The sequence below is a fragment of the Lutra lutra genome, chromosome 3 (assembly GCF_902655055.1).
Source record: "Lutra lutra chromosome 3, mLutLut1.2, whole genome shotgun sequence".
NCBI lineage: Eukaryota > Metazoa > Chordata > Mammalia > Carnivora > Mustelidae > Lutra > Lutra lutra.
The window spans coordinates 200,286,611-200,301,074 of NC_062280.1; the positions used below are offsets into that span (position 1 = coordinate 200,286,611).

The 14,464-nt window shown below is 59.5% G+C and overlaps 1 protein-coding gene and 1 long non-coding RNA gene across 10 annotated transcripts in view; one reads left to right on the forward strand and one right to left on the reverse strand.

The window, feature by feature from the left end:
- Positions 1-14,464, forward strand: part of ATP11A (ATPase phospholipid transporting 11A) — a 114,153-nt gene that overhangs the window by 17,792 nt on the left and 81,897 nt on the right. The window lies entirely within an intron of this gene.
- On the reverse strand, positions 1,315-2,635 carry LOC125094852 (uncharacterized). Its single transcript, XR_007125722.1, has 3 exons — positions 2,388-2,635; positions 1,764-1,857; positions 1,315-1,623 (listed from the first exon to the last, which is right to left on the reverse strand). It is a non-coding gene; the product is annotated as an uncharacterized LOC125094852 (long non-coding RNA).

The following is a 14,464-nucleotide window of genomic DNA, read 5'->3' on the forward strand; positions in this document are numbered from 1 at the left end:
CCCAGCCACACCTTCCGTAAGTGGACCCGTGGGAGGCTCTGGAAAACATGGCTGTGGAAGGAAACACTTGAGCGACCAAACATACTTGGGTTGAGAATAAACATCCCAGACATCAGGTGGTAAATGTTTCCGATTTTGGTGCTTCTGGGCACCAAGGGTAGGACCTTGATGTAGGGGTTTTGCAAACGCTACTGTTAAGTTTGTAGGTTTTAGGTTTTGTTTGTTAATTCCCTCTCCGCGTCTCTCGCTGCTTGTAATGGCAAACCCGACTGGTTTCCCTACACATTGGTGACGCTGAATTCGGTAAATAGCAGTGGGAGGGGACCAAACGGTTCTTCCCGCGTGATGTCATTCTTAGAGATTTAAAAAGTGTACGAACGGGTCCGTGGGGCTGCTGGGGCGTCCCAAGAGACGTGGACACGGTTGTTCCTGCCTGATTCGCTGCAGGCGGGTCTCCACTGGCCTTTTTTTCCTTTTTAAAGATTGATTTATTGAGAGAGGGGGTGTGGGGCAGGGATAGCGAGAGAGGGAGACCCCAGCACGAAGCCCACAGGCTCCATCTCAGGACCCGAGATCATGACCTGAGCGGAAATCCCGAGTGGCTCAGCTGGCCAGGCCAGCAGTGCCCTTTCTAGTGTTTGTCCCGAGGAAGCACTCGCTGCTTTTGCTCCTGGGAAAGCAGTAAAAGCCATAGGAGTGATAAAGTCATCCGGCTTTTATTATTTTTTTTGAAGCCGTAACAATTCCAGATTCATCTTTGCTAACGATGTTCATTTTGCTTTGTTTGTGCTCATAACATTGGGTTTGTTGGCTGGCCCCAGACCAGCACTAAAATTAGCAGCCTGTGGACGTCATGCGTGTTCTGCGCACAGCATACCCGAGGGGACGTCTCCGGGGGCCATTCGGAGCCACTGTGTGGCCGGCGGGGTCCTGCCTCCCCCTTGCGTGGGCGTGTTGGGGAGGGGCAGATGGAGAGCCATGGGCACCCAGCTGCCCTCTTGTTTAGGTGCCCATAGCCATCCTCGGAGGGGCCTGTCGTCGGGGGACCCTGTTCTCTAGGCTTTGAGTTAGGACTTCAGCAGTCAAGAGCACGGAGCCTTCAAGTCTGCTCTTTTAGGATGAAATATTAAGGGACTGGAAGGCTTAACACCCTGGCATGAGTTGTAACAGAAAACAGTGTCTGTCCGGGAGTGTGCACGCTGTCCTTGAACGTCACTGACGGCAGAAGAGTCGGGCTGTCTTATGATCGCCGGCCTTAGGCTGTAAACGGTTTCAGAGGCGATAAAAAAGCAAATAAATGCGAAAAGATCACCTTGTATTGTTTTATGTCCTTTTCCTGTTTATTCCTTTGTTTTGAAGCACCGTTGAAACGGAAGGTCGGTTAGCCGGGGGGCAGTAGTCCCCTTCACTTCAGACACTGTACGGTGAGGCGTTCCGTCCGCAGGAAGGAACCTGGAAAGTGCCAGTCCAGGGGCCCACCGGCGGTTGCACTGTCCGCAGGCTTGTGTGCCATCTTCCTGGAAGGACCGCAGGACTCCGTGCCCAGAGCAGCCTTGTCAGGGGACCCTGAGGTCCTTGCAGGCCGTGGTGTTGGCGGAGGTTTACTGATGTGATGTCCGTGCTCTGTCGGGTGAAAAAAATTTTTTTTGTCATAAGGCCCTTGAAAAATTACCATTGTTGCATGGAAAATATTTTAATACCAATAGCATACAAAGAATATGATCTTGGGATAAAAGCCAATAATTTGAATTGAATAAATTTACCTTAATGAAAAGTGAAACAACAGACCGCCACAGACCGTGTGTGACTCGTTGGGCCTCTGTTTGGGTGCATGTGCATTGATGCCCAGAAGAAAACCTGGAAAAAATGCACGGAAGTGTTAGCCAGTGATTATCTCCAAAAGTCATAATGATGGGTTGTTGGTATTTTCGTCTTTGTGTCTCTGTCTTGTGCTAAAAGTTTTATGCAGATCGTGTTTTGTCTTTGTAATCAGAAAAGAGAATAAAGCTTTTCCCATTAACATGACTTGCCCAGCTCAGAGCGCTAGAGCCGTGGGGACCAGGAACCGGCTCTTCGCGGACCCGAGGGGCTGTCCTGTGTCTGGTGGAGCTGAGCGCGGGTGCGTCAGACGCCGCTCCCAGGTCCCTCCCCCGGCCCCCCCCCTCCGCTAGTGCACGAGGCCCCCCTGCCAGCCACAGTTGGTCACTCATACGGTCCATCGGGTCCGATGAAGACCCCACCCCCAACACCCCTTCACGAGCACTGGAAGGGGAAACAGCAGGAAAGGAGGCTGTGGGCTGACAGAACGACAGCTGGGTCGTCCGTCACCTGGGACCTGGACACCCTGAGGGACCTCGCAGGTGACCAGGGCCGGGGATAGTACTCACGCTTGCGCTCAGTGCAGACCTGCCCCACAGGGTAGCCCACAGGACCACCCCCATAGATGCCAGCTCTGAATTTGGGGTTCCTGCATGTCCCAGGACGACTCGCAGAACTCCCTGAAAGCGCAGCCCTTACAGTTCTCGCTTGGCTGTGACGGACACAGCTCAGGGCTGCCGGGGGCCCGTTCGCTAAGCGTCTGCCCTCGGCTCAGGTCATGATCCCGGGGTCCTGGGATGGAGCCCCGCATTGCGCTCCCTGCTTCTCCCTGCCCGCCCCCCCACCAGCTCTTGTGTGCTCTCTCTTAAATAAATAAAATATCTTTCAAAAAAAAAAAAAAACAAAAACAAAAGCCAAAACAACACAACTCAGTCCTTGCCAAAAGGAAGCAACCCCAGGGCGGGCGGGGGAGGACTGGGAGGGGCGCCAGCTTCCCACCTGCCCTCTGCCGGTCAGGCTGTGGCCCTCCCAGCACTCGACACGTCTGTCCACCCAGAAACCTGGAAACTCCCCTGGCTTACCGCGCCCCCCTCGCCCCAGAGGGTGGGGTGGGTTTCCAGCTTGTAATCCGTGCATGGTCAGCCCCTCCCTAGAAACTATCCCAAGGCATCTGAGTCACCAGGGGACTGTGGTCGAGGGGGCTCGTTAGGAATAACAAGAGACTCCGGCCTGGAAGGAAATTCTTAGGGCTTTCTGTAAGCCTGCGCCGGCCTGGACAGAACCACACAGATTCTACCAGAGCCGGAATCAGAGTCTGTCTCCGCTTCCAACAGGGTTTGCCTTCCTTTGTCCCATGCCACCTTCTGCGGCCATCTGTGCCCTGGGTGTCTTCCGCCGCCCTGCTCCAGGTCAGCCCCCGAGTCTTGGGGGGATGGGCAGTGCCCCTTCCTACCGGGCTGTGGCCCGGCCGTTGCTGCAGGACAACGTGAACTCCTCCCTGCTTCAGCCCAGGGCAGGCCCAGGTAGCTGGCTGGGGCTGGCAGCCGGCCAGTGCAGGGAGTCCCGTTGTTCCCATACGTGCGGCCCCTCTGTGGCCAGGGTGAGCCTGGAATGACCGGTGTGGGCGAGTGGAAGCTTCTGGGGAGGAGAGGATGTCCATGTTGAAGGTGCTCTTTGCTCCGTCCTTTCCAGCCTCCCGAGCCGCATTCAGCCCACGTAGTCGACCTTGGTATTTCATCTCGCACCCAGGCCCTTGCAAACCCCTCGTGACCAGCCCGAGTTAGCGAGCGGTGTTTATGAGAGCCTCTGTTGCCCAGGGGGCTTCTGGGATCATCTGCACTCAGGGCACGCTCAGTAGGTGTTTGCTGGCCCTCAGGACAGTGCAGGTGGTTTTCCCCTGTGCCTGCAGCCAGGAAGGAGTGATGGGGTAAAGTAGATTAGATGTAAGGGGGATTAGGTTCTGCACCCAATTTGCTGGGGGTGTGGGGGGGGTCACTCACACACCCAAGCCATTTTGCAGACCAGCAGGTGCCTGAGACCTCAGCCCAGCCCCGACCCTGTGCTGGAGGCAGCATTGGGTCACCCGGCTGCACCTCAGCCCCCCAAGGCCCTCCCCACCTCACTTGTCCCCCATGACCTTGGGTTCCGTTCGAGTGCCACAGTGGCTGATAGAGCTCGGGAAGACAGCTTAGGAACTGGATCACCAGCCTGTTATACAGGCCCACAAGTCAGGAACGGCTGGATGGAAGAGGTGTGTGGGGACGGGGAAGGGGCATGGAGCTTTCACAGAAGCTACTGAGCTCGTGTCCATCCCCAGATGTCCACCGCTTCTCCAGCCTGGAAGTTCCCCAAACCAGCCCTTCAGGTTTTAGGGAGGCTTTCTTGGGGAGGCATGACTGATGAAGTCACTGGCTGTGGCGATCAACTCTGCCTGCACTCCCCTCCCCTCCCCTCCCCTCCCCGGAGGCCAGGGATGGCATGAGAGCTCCAGCCCCAGCCCCAGGCCTTTCCAAAATCCCCTAAGTCGCTCGATTTGAGACACCTTGAGGCTGTGCCAGGAGTAGGTGAACACCCAGTGTACCGACGGTCCTTTCTCACTCTAAGTCCGAGCGTCCACGAGGCAGCCGGCCAGGTACGGTGTGGGGTCACAGCACAGGCTTATGGGTCCCGCATCCCCCACGGTCTTCCAGGACTGGGGGCCTCCATGGTGGAGAGTGTCTGAGGACGGCCTGTGGGTGACAACATCTGCCAGGCTTGGGTGGGGCTGATCTGCCCGGGCTTGTGGGGACAGGTGGGGGGCTCCCCTGTGCAGAGCAATGGAAGTTTGGACAACGCAGGTTTTCACACCAGCAGCGTTTGGGTGGATGTGGCGGAGGGACTTCCTTCCCTTACACGGTTCGTCTTAAGAACATGGGGACTGTCTTGGGAATTGGGAGAACACTTCGTCAGGGGTCACCAGGACGCTCCGGGATGCGGACACCTGTCCCGTCTGACCAGCACGGCTTTCTGGGCCCGTTGCTCCGTCACCGACCACGTGTCCTGCTTCCCAGCTCGGTGATCGGAGCCCACGCTTTCGTCCCGACTCCCTGGGCTTGCCGGGTGGGCTCGGCCCGCGCATGTGGTGCAGCCTTGAGTCCACAGGCCTTCTGAGCTCCGGCGTGGGAAGCCCCGCGCGGTTGTGAGTGAATGCGTCAGGTCACAGAGGGGGCCCACAGTGGGGGCATGGAGGGGGCCTCTCGGGGGGTTCCTCAGAGGAGAGATCACGGGGGCGGGCACAGAGGGGAGAGCACAGGGGTCACGGAGGGGGCTCACACGGGGCAGCGGTTACGGGGGCTTACAGCCGGTGTATGTTTTTATTCAGGGTTGGGCAATTTAAAACATTTAAAAATAAATTCCACTTTACTGTAGAATAACATGAAAACTTTGCATAAAAATGTGAGAATAAACATAGGTTAAAAGGAAATCGGGTGTGGCTGTGGGGGAGCCTGAGGCCTCCCTGTTGGCTCCACTCTCCTCTGCCCTTAGCCCTTCAGCGGAGAAGTCGTCACCAGCGCCCCAGTGTCTGTCTCCGGGCACGGCCGCCTTCAGTTTAGATCCCGTTACGTGGCAGGTGCTGACGCCATCGACCTCATGTTTGCCAGTCGTTGCTGTGAGGATCTTGGTGCCCGTTTTCTCCCAAACCTACATTTCGTCATTTTAAACGAGTGTCCGAACACAGCGGTACGTTCCCAAAAGCGTTGGTTGTTCAGGAGAACACTGTTTCCGAGCGCCGCGTGTCCGTGTGTGTGTCTGCTGGCCACGCACCCCGCGCGGAAGGGGAGAGTCAGGGGGCAGGCAGCTGGAGCGCTGGCTAAGGGCTGGAACCTTCTGCCCCATTTCTCACCGAGACCCAGGCCCAGGCCCCACCAGGGAGCCTTGCACAGAACGCTTTCCTTTTTTTTGTAAACGTTTATCAGTCGGTGCAGACAACCTGGCGTTGTGTGTGCCCGTTTCTAGAGGAATTGTCTGCGCGCGCAGCACATTCCTCAAGGAATTTGTAGTAACAAGAACTATAGGATGAAAGTAGAAGTCTTTTTCTTTTTTTTTTTTAATTTATTTTGGAGAAAGTGCGTGCACGGGAGCGGGGGTGTCGGGGGGAGGCACAGAGAGCGAGAGCCTCAGGCCGCTTTCCCGCTGAGCATGGATCCCGGTGCAGGGCTCGATCTCACAACGCTGAGGTCATGACCGCAGCTGAAATCAGGAGTCAGACACCGACCAACTGTGCCACCCGGCGCCCCGTCTGCATCTCTGATCTGCAAACTGGAACAGGGAATCTGAGCCGAGTGGTTTCAGGTGCCCGGTCAGTCGCCTCGTGGTCACTGTGGGTCCCGCCTCACGCTGTTGGAATGTCCAAACCCAGACTTACTGTGTGGAAAGTAAACGTCCTAACGTAGTAGACGTTAGTAAGGAATGTGACCAAATACTTCAGTACCTTTCCTCCGTGTGGCTTCCTTCCGTGACTTTGTCGTCTTCAACATGGCCACACTTGGCTGACGGCCAGCCTCCCCTGGGCCCCACGCCGTGGCCCGCCGTCCCCGCGGCAGCGTCTCAGAGCGTCCCTGCGATAGAACGGGCTCCCCCTGAGCTGCCGGTGGAGCCAGTTTTCAGCGCCTCGGTTCCGAGTCGGGGGTGGCAGCGGTGGGAGTGCTACCTGCTTCTGAGCGAGGAGGGCCACGCCGCCGTCCGAGGCGACAGCTCTTCACCCGCTCTGTCCCCGTCCTTCCGTTAAAGGATCTGAAGGAGCTTCCTGGAACTAGAAAGAAGAAATCCGTGCGGAGCTGCGGACAGGAAACATTCTGTCTAAGGCGCACAAAATGCATTCACGTGGCAACGCAAATTAAATGAAGATTCAGGTAGAGTCTCGCCCGTTACAGTAACGTTTATGATCCGCTGGAGCACACGGGGGTTCTGGCAGCCGAGCTTGACGAGCACCTGAAAACACGTTTTGAAGGTCCGTACCCTCGTGGTGCACGTAGGGGAGGGAGGCCTGCCAGTGAACACCCCAGGGACAGATCCAGCTCGGGGGCGAGGCCGAGCGGGGGCGAGGCCGTGTGGCCCAGCGAGCCCCTGTGGCACGCGCCATCCACACCCACAGCCGGAGCCCTCCCAGACACACTCGGCACGGCCAGTGGAGCTACGTGTGTGTGCCTGGGAACAGCCGGTCTGCACCGGAAAAAAAAAACGTACCGCAGGATGTTCGTGCACGTGATGTGAAGAGTGAGTGACCAGCGTGACTCAGACACGGTACGAAGGCCACAAAGCCAGACAGAAAGTACACATTACCCAACTGCGCTCATGAAGTTCAGGCCAGGCCCGGAGGTCATGATGCTGATCCCGGGATGGGCGTTGCAGGAGGGCCTGCTCCGGGCAGGAGGGGGGTCCTGCTTCTCTAGCCGGGTCTGGGCGCCCACGGCCAGGCTGAGCGGCATGCCTGGGACAGTCACTTGTGTGCACGTTACTTTCCAATGGGATGCTCCTTGAGATACAGAGTAAGTCATGGGGGTGTCCGTATCACAGAGAAACCCCCAGTGGGGTCAGGAATGAGGGGATGATGGGCTTTGGGGTGGTGGGGGATTTTAAACAGAGTGGTGAGGCCTGACCTCGCCTTGCTGGCGGGCATGCAAGGCCTGAGGAGGGGAGGGAAGGTGGCCCAGGTGAGGGATAGTGCGTGCAAAGGCCCTAAGGTCGGGGCAGCGGGGAGGGCAGAGGGCGGGAGCTGTGAGTGACCAGCAGCCATGGGCAGGAGGTCAGTGGGCCTTGTGCACCTTTTACTCGTGCTCTGAGTGGAAGGGAAACCTGGGATTTGGGGAGAGCGTTGAATGGGGGACCCCTACGGTCACTCTGGTTGGTGCTGTAAATAGTGGCAGGGTCAGGTCGAGGCGCTGAGTTCCTCAGCGGGTGTGTGTGAGGCGTCTGCCGTGACCAGAGTGCGTTCCCCACGCTGTGTTCGCGGCGTTGCCGGGTCATGCTGCTCCCGGGTCCCCGTCCAAGCCCGGATGCCAGCCGCCGTTGCATGAGCCCAGAGGCACTCGTGATTGTCCGTTTCCACGGCTCCTGGAACCAGGCCGTGGGCCCCTTTCTGCAGCCCCGTGCATGGGGTTTGGGACAGAAGTTGTGGGCAGCCTGGAAAGGCAAGTCCTCTGTCCACTGAAGATTGAACACACGCGTGTGGCTCTCCGTCTCGTGGACAGGAGGAGAACACAGCAGGGGCGCAGAAAGGCGGCCGTGACCCATGTCCTGCAGCGCTTGCTTAGAAAGTTCCCGGGACAAGGGAGAAGGCCAGCCCCCCGGGGAGGCCGGGCTGCGTCCTGGGGGAGGTTCCAGTGCAGGAGAGGGGGCATGATGGGGACTTGGAGCCCTGCCTTGGGGGGAAAGACATGAGAGGCTTTGGAGTCCATGGCAGGTGCGTGGGAGCTGGCTTTGCCCTGGGTCAGACTGCGTGCTCCCCCCAGATGCCGACTCCCCTCGCAATCACCTTGGGAAGGAGGCCCACGGGCATCTCCCGCCTGCCACGGGCACTGCTTGCCGGCGTCCACACTGAGAAGGTGCCCTGGGGGTTGGCTGAGCTGGAGGGAGGCTCTGACGCCCTCCCGCTGCGGGTGGGCCGTCTTCCCAGGGCTGGTCTCCCCGGACACGTGTCGGGGAAAACAGGTGCACACCTTAAGTGGATAAAAGTGCCCCCAGAAGTTCCCCGTGGGGCACATGGCTTATGTTCAACTTTACACTAACTTCGCGTAGCTTTAGACCTTTTTGCTAAATACCACTTCACCATGTGGGAGAATCCAGGGAGGGCTTCTCAGAGCGGGACGGACGTCACCTCCGCCGTGGGCAGCATGGGTGGTCCCTTCTACAAACTCAGGTCTGCGGTGTAGGACCCGAGGGTTGGGGTTGGCGGGGGGACCCGCACTGGTTCGAGTCTGCAGCCGTGGGGCTGGCGCGAACCCGGGGACGGACCCCAGAGCCGCCCGCCTGCCACGAGGACTGCAGATTTCCACGTGCGTCCAGCGGCTGCGGTGTTTTCCACCCCGTCCCGCCAGTGCTCTGTTTCTCCTGGAGCAGAAGCGTTGAGATGCCGCAATGCGGAATTGCCTTTACATCACGTGATGCGGTCAGCGACGCGGTTCCCTGCGGGCATGAAGACGTGGTCAGGGGCCTGGCGGCTGGTCGGCCTCCCGACCCAGGCCTGCTGTGCGTTCCTCGTCTAACTCCGAGCGGCCTGAAACCACAGAGGGGGCCGTCCTCTTGTCTCTGGCCATGTGGCTGGCAGTAGAGGCTGGGGTCCAGATTTTTGCTCAAATACACTTAAAAATTGTCACATGTCTCAGTTTACCGGTCAAGAAGAGCGTCATAGTAATACTAAGACCCCACAAAGCTGTGGTGAGACTCAGCACCTCCCAAGGGTCGCCAGCCACGCTGGGGACGCTGCTCTGGTGGCCGTCCCCATGAAGATGACACTCAGGATTTTATGAGCCCTTTCTCTTTCGTATCAGGGGAAAGTGGGAGTGTGGTCACACCACGTAGGTTTCAGCTTGAACAAGATCAGATAAAAGTACCTCCGCTCTCTGGGCCTCGGCAGAAACGTCTGAGGTTGAGATGAAAACGTGTCAAGTGTCGCGCGGCCGTGGCTTTCCGTGACCTTTCTGCAGGGCCTCTGAAGATGAGCCCTCGCCACGCCTCCTGGGAGACTCGCCCAAGGTGACTCTGCATGTCACAGCAGACAGGCACACTCCCTAGGGCTCGTCCCTCAGCCGGCAGGTCACAGCGTCCACACCGTCTCCCGGTCCCCGTGGGTCACACGGTGTGGCTGCTGGTCACCACCGCTCCGAGGCCTGGTGCATGGCTGTTGAGACAGAGCAGTTTCCTGGGCACTTGCCATGATGCTCGGGACTCCCCCGTGTCCTGTCACAGCCTCGCCCCGTCCAGCGTGGCGCACAGAGCACGACCAAGGGTGAAATCTCGTTTGTCAGAGGTGGACCTTGATGCATTGTGAAGTTTGTGTTTCCTGACGTTTGGGGCTGTGAGAGCCGAGGGAGGAAGGGACGACCCGGAGTTGAATGGGGTTTTGTCTGTGGTCAGTGCGTTCCCACAGCTCTCAGAGTTGGGGGTTGGGGGTTGGGGGTTGGGGAGGAGAGGGACGGGGAGCCTCGTGCCGGTGCTGCTGCAGGTGTGGCTCTGGGGGCCCCGCCCTGTCGTCTATCTGCCTGCCTGGCCGGGGGAGGGCAGGAGGCCAGCCCCTCCCCCAATGGGAGATGGGTGTCCACGTGCCCTCTCGGTGGGTACTGGCGGCTCACAACGGTGCACCAGCCAGGACCTGTGCGCATTTTAGGCTGGTTCTCTCCAGCCGACTGCTGTCCCCTCTGCGCTCAGCCATGGCAAGTCAGGTGACTGTCACACCCTTGCCCACCAGCTCCCACACAGTGGTGGGTGCCCCAGGAGCATCCCCACCCCCCAACCCCCAACCCCAGGGTCCCCGTGTCCTCGGATGCTCCCCATTCTTCTTCCTGGCGGCTTCCAGCAGAGGCTATGGCATCCCTGTGCTCTGTTGGGACGTTTTCCCCGTCCGCCCCCCGGTCGTGCTCAGGGTCCTGCAGATGTGAGGCTGCCCGGAGGCCGACTTGCCTTCAACACGTCACCAGGGACCTGTGCCTCTTGTCCCAGCGACTGTTCTGGGTCCCGAGTGGGGGAAAGGGTGCAGAGGACCCTTTCCCTGAAGGCTCACTCCCTGCTGCCTCTCCTCCCAGGAGGAGGGGCAGCAGGCATGTTCCCCGTGCACAGCCGGACCCCGCCGGCCGCCAGGATGCTCTTTCCCAATGGGGACGGTGTTGCGGTCGATGAGCTGGTTCTGCCGTTGACACAGCCCCTGTGGAGTTTGCCATCAGCTGCCGTCATGTGGGCTTGGCCTTGGAGCCCCCAGGATGGGCACAGACGCCGGGGACACGACCCCCCAGCCGGGTGTGCGAGCCCGGCGCGGGCTGTGGGCAGGGCGGAGTCAGGCTTCTAGCTGGTGCGTTCGGGGGACGACTTCACTAACGTCAGATGCCAGAGAAACGAAGCCGAGAAAAGGAAAAACTAAAGATGTGTTCGAATGTGTCACAGTGACGCTGATATCGTGGTAATTTACCTGAAGCCCATGGTCTGGGCCCGTTCCTGAGGGCATCACAATAGCCTCCTCTTATGCCCCAGTGGACTCGCTCTGGTCATTCCGGCGGCTTAGTCCACGTGTGGCCACGGCCATCCTGACTGTGGCTGTGTGGCTGCGTGTCGGGAAGGAAGGAAGGAAGGAAGGAGGGAAGGAAGGAGAGAAGGGAAGCTGCAAAGAACTTACTGGACTTTGACCCTTGCAGTCGTCGTGGCCTCGGGCCTCCAGGACTGTGTTTTTCAGACTCTGCTTGGCGCATCCGGGGTTGGGCGGGAAAGGGCCTCCCTCGAGAGCCTACTGGAAGTTCGGGAAAGGCAGCTCGTTGGGTGAGACTCTGATTGTGAGCAGCGGTGCTGGGCATCCGAGAAGCGGGTGTTGCTGGGGATTCAGGGAACGGGACCGTGCGGGGCCCTTTGCCTCCTGCCGCTTGCTCAGCGGGCGAGGCCATGCGTGCTGCAGGGCGTCTGCCTCTGGGGAGTGATGGCTGGTTTCCTCCGCGGGGCAGGGAGGTCGTCCGGCGCCGTGCACAGTCGGCTCGCAGCGCCCAGGGGCCCAGGGAAGCTTGAGGCAGTGGCCTCCTTCGGCTGAGGACTCCTTGAAGACAAGCTTCGCCTGACTTGTTTGGTTTAAGGGGAAAGTAAGTGGTGGTTTATCCACTGTGGTCGCAGCGTCTGTCCCTCTGGTATAGCTTCAGTGCCCGAGGGTTTGTTACCATGTGGGGTTTGCCGAGGTCTGCAGCCAGGGGCCCGCGGGGGCTGGGGGGCGCCTGCATGGCGTCTGCTGGTCCCCCCGGGGCAGTGATGGGTGAAGCCCGTGTTCCACGTTTAGGATCACCCTGGGCAGCTGTGCACCACGGCCATCTGCGTCACCGTCTGCTCTGAATCGCACGTCCGCAGGGGTGAAGCGTGTCCGTGGCGTCGTTTGTAGCTGGCAAGGAGGTCGGTGGAGAAGCGGGATGCCACACTGCCCCTCACCGGATTTGGGGTGACCCGGAAGGTGCCATTGGAGGGCTGCCGTCTCTGGGCTGACTCTGCACTTTCCTCCCAATGGTGTTTCCAGGGTGATTTTCGCTAAGTCTGTCCCCGACACACAGGACATCTCAGCCCCCATTTGGGAGTCCCGCTCAGATGTTTTCCGACATGGAGGTGATGACCCGTTTGCAGACCGGCCGCCCGCACCCTGGGAAGGTCACGACTCCCCTCTGAACGTGGCGTGTTTATCCACACACTTTCCCGACGACGTCGCTTCTTCATCCTGCCGTCCGGAGGGATGCGACCGTTCCGTGACGGAAAGCGTCGGAACCACCTTGAGCTTAAACCCCGCGCACTGCGACTGCAGGAACCACAAAGGCCTCGTGTTTCCCACGTGAGCGTCCAGCTCCGTGCTCCTGCTGCGGACACGTCCGTCCTGGTAAATCCCCTTAAATGACCTTCACTGCGTGGAATCAGGTTTGGCCTGAGCTACAGTCTCGATGAAAACTCCTTAAAACAAGCAAAATTGTGTCTGAACAAGTCACCCTAAATTGCAGTATTTCACGCGGAGTGCAGGGAACGTGACTTGAGACCATCACTGTGCTCGTTTGCCGGGTGGTAAATTGCCAGGTTTAGTGGCAACGGTGAGGCCCGCGGTCACGGCCACCATACGGCTTCCTCCCTGCCGCCGGCTCCCCTCACGTGGCGGGTCACCGTGTGTGTGGGCTGTGCCGGCGGTTTGCTTGGCTGGGGAGGCAGTGCTGGGGTCGGGGAGGCTGACCGCCAGGCTCAGCAGAGGCCGGGACGTCTGCGTCATGGAGCCACAGGCCGGCTGTCGTCCGGCAGGCTGGTGCACGACCTTTGGGCCCAGAATGAGGTCTTGGGACATGGCAGTAGTCGGGGGTGGCGTCACCGTCTTTCCTCTGGAGCCACACACTCCGTGGCTGCGGCCATGTCTGCCGGTCCCTTGGGACCGCGGCCACCCTGTGCGGACACCCCGGTGATCGCGGAGCCTTTGCCTTGTGCCCGTAGGTTCACTGCTCTCTCCTCAGCCAAGACGGTGAGCTTCTCCGTGCTGCGGGCTGTGGCTAGCTGTGGCCACACACGGTCCTTGAAATGGCCCCGGGCCCCGGGTGAAGGCGGGTGGGCCCTTCCCCTGCAGAAGAGCTCCCCTCTGCTCGACCCCATTTTCCTTATCCAGGCACCCGCCGACGCACGCTTGGGCTTCCAGATCTTCTCTCGCTTAGAATGCCGCTAAGCACAGGACACAGCTCCTTCCTTGAGATCCTGCTTTTGGTCTGTCCAGTGAGTGCCCCGAGGGGGCCTGCTGAGTCGGATGGCGAGTCCGTTCCGTTTCCGGGGCGGCCCCATCGGCTGCCTGCTGATGCCTGCCTCCTGCGCATCCTCACCGGCGCTGCTAGTTTCTGGCTTCCGCTCCTGCCGTCCTACTGGGCACGAGGCACTGTGTCGCTGTGGTCTTGTCTCGCGTTTCCCGATGGGTCAGTGACGTTGGGCATCTCTTTATGGGCTTGTCCGTTGTGTGTGCGTCGTCTTTGTGGAAATGTGTTTTCAAGCCTTTTACCTTAGTTTCCACTGGGTTCATTATGCTCTGTTGCTGCGTCCGCATCCTGAGTGGGACTGTGGGCTGCGGGGTTAGGTCATGGTGACTTGGCGTGGGTCACTGGGTGCCCAGAATGGTGGGGAGGGGGTGGGAGACAGCGGGAAGCAGGGTCACCGTTGCGCGGCGACTGTGAGATGTTTGGGAAAATGCTCAGCTCGGAGTCGGGGGTCCCATGTGTACTTGGGGATAACTGGGTCCCTGAGGGAGCAAGGGTGACTTTGCAGCCTGGGTCCCTGATGAGGGCCGGGCAGGACAGCAGGCATGGAGGGTGATGGTGACAGAGATGCCATCGTGCAGGCCGTCCGCAGATTGTAGACACCAGGAGACGCCGGGGCCGCCCCCTGGGGCTCTGCACCCCGACTGGCAAGGATTCACCCCCATCAGCATGTGGGCTGTTCGTGCCAAGGCTGCAAAGCAAATTAGTGTTTCTGGCGGGGTTTCAGGGAAACGCTTTTCTCCGAGAGTGCATTAGAGAACGTCTTACGGCAACTTCGGAAGCTTTTAAAAAGGACATAGGATTGTCTGCAGCAAGGAAGGGGCAGCGCATGGCAGGGCTGGGGTGAATTTAACGTGTGTCATGAACCCCGAACGCAGGTGGGTCTTTGTCCCCTTCTCATCTGACGGTTATGTAGCAGACGTGCTCGTTCGGAAAAGTTCTTGTACGCGGGTGTGAAGAGTTTCAAAGGCGTGTTACCAGGCGAAGATGGCATCCGGCGTCGTGGTGTTTGCATCACGGAGACGTCCTGCGAGCTGGGTGTACATGCCCAGAGAGCTCGCGGCCACACGGGTGCGCTTGTAACACCGCATGCTCGGTACTCGCAGCGTCACTGCCCCCCTCCGGGGCCCCATCCTGGCTGCATCGGGGCCATGAAGCCC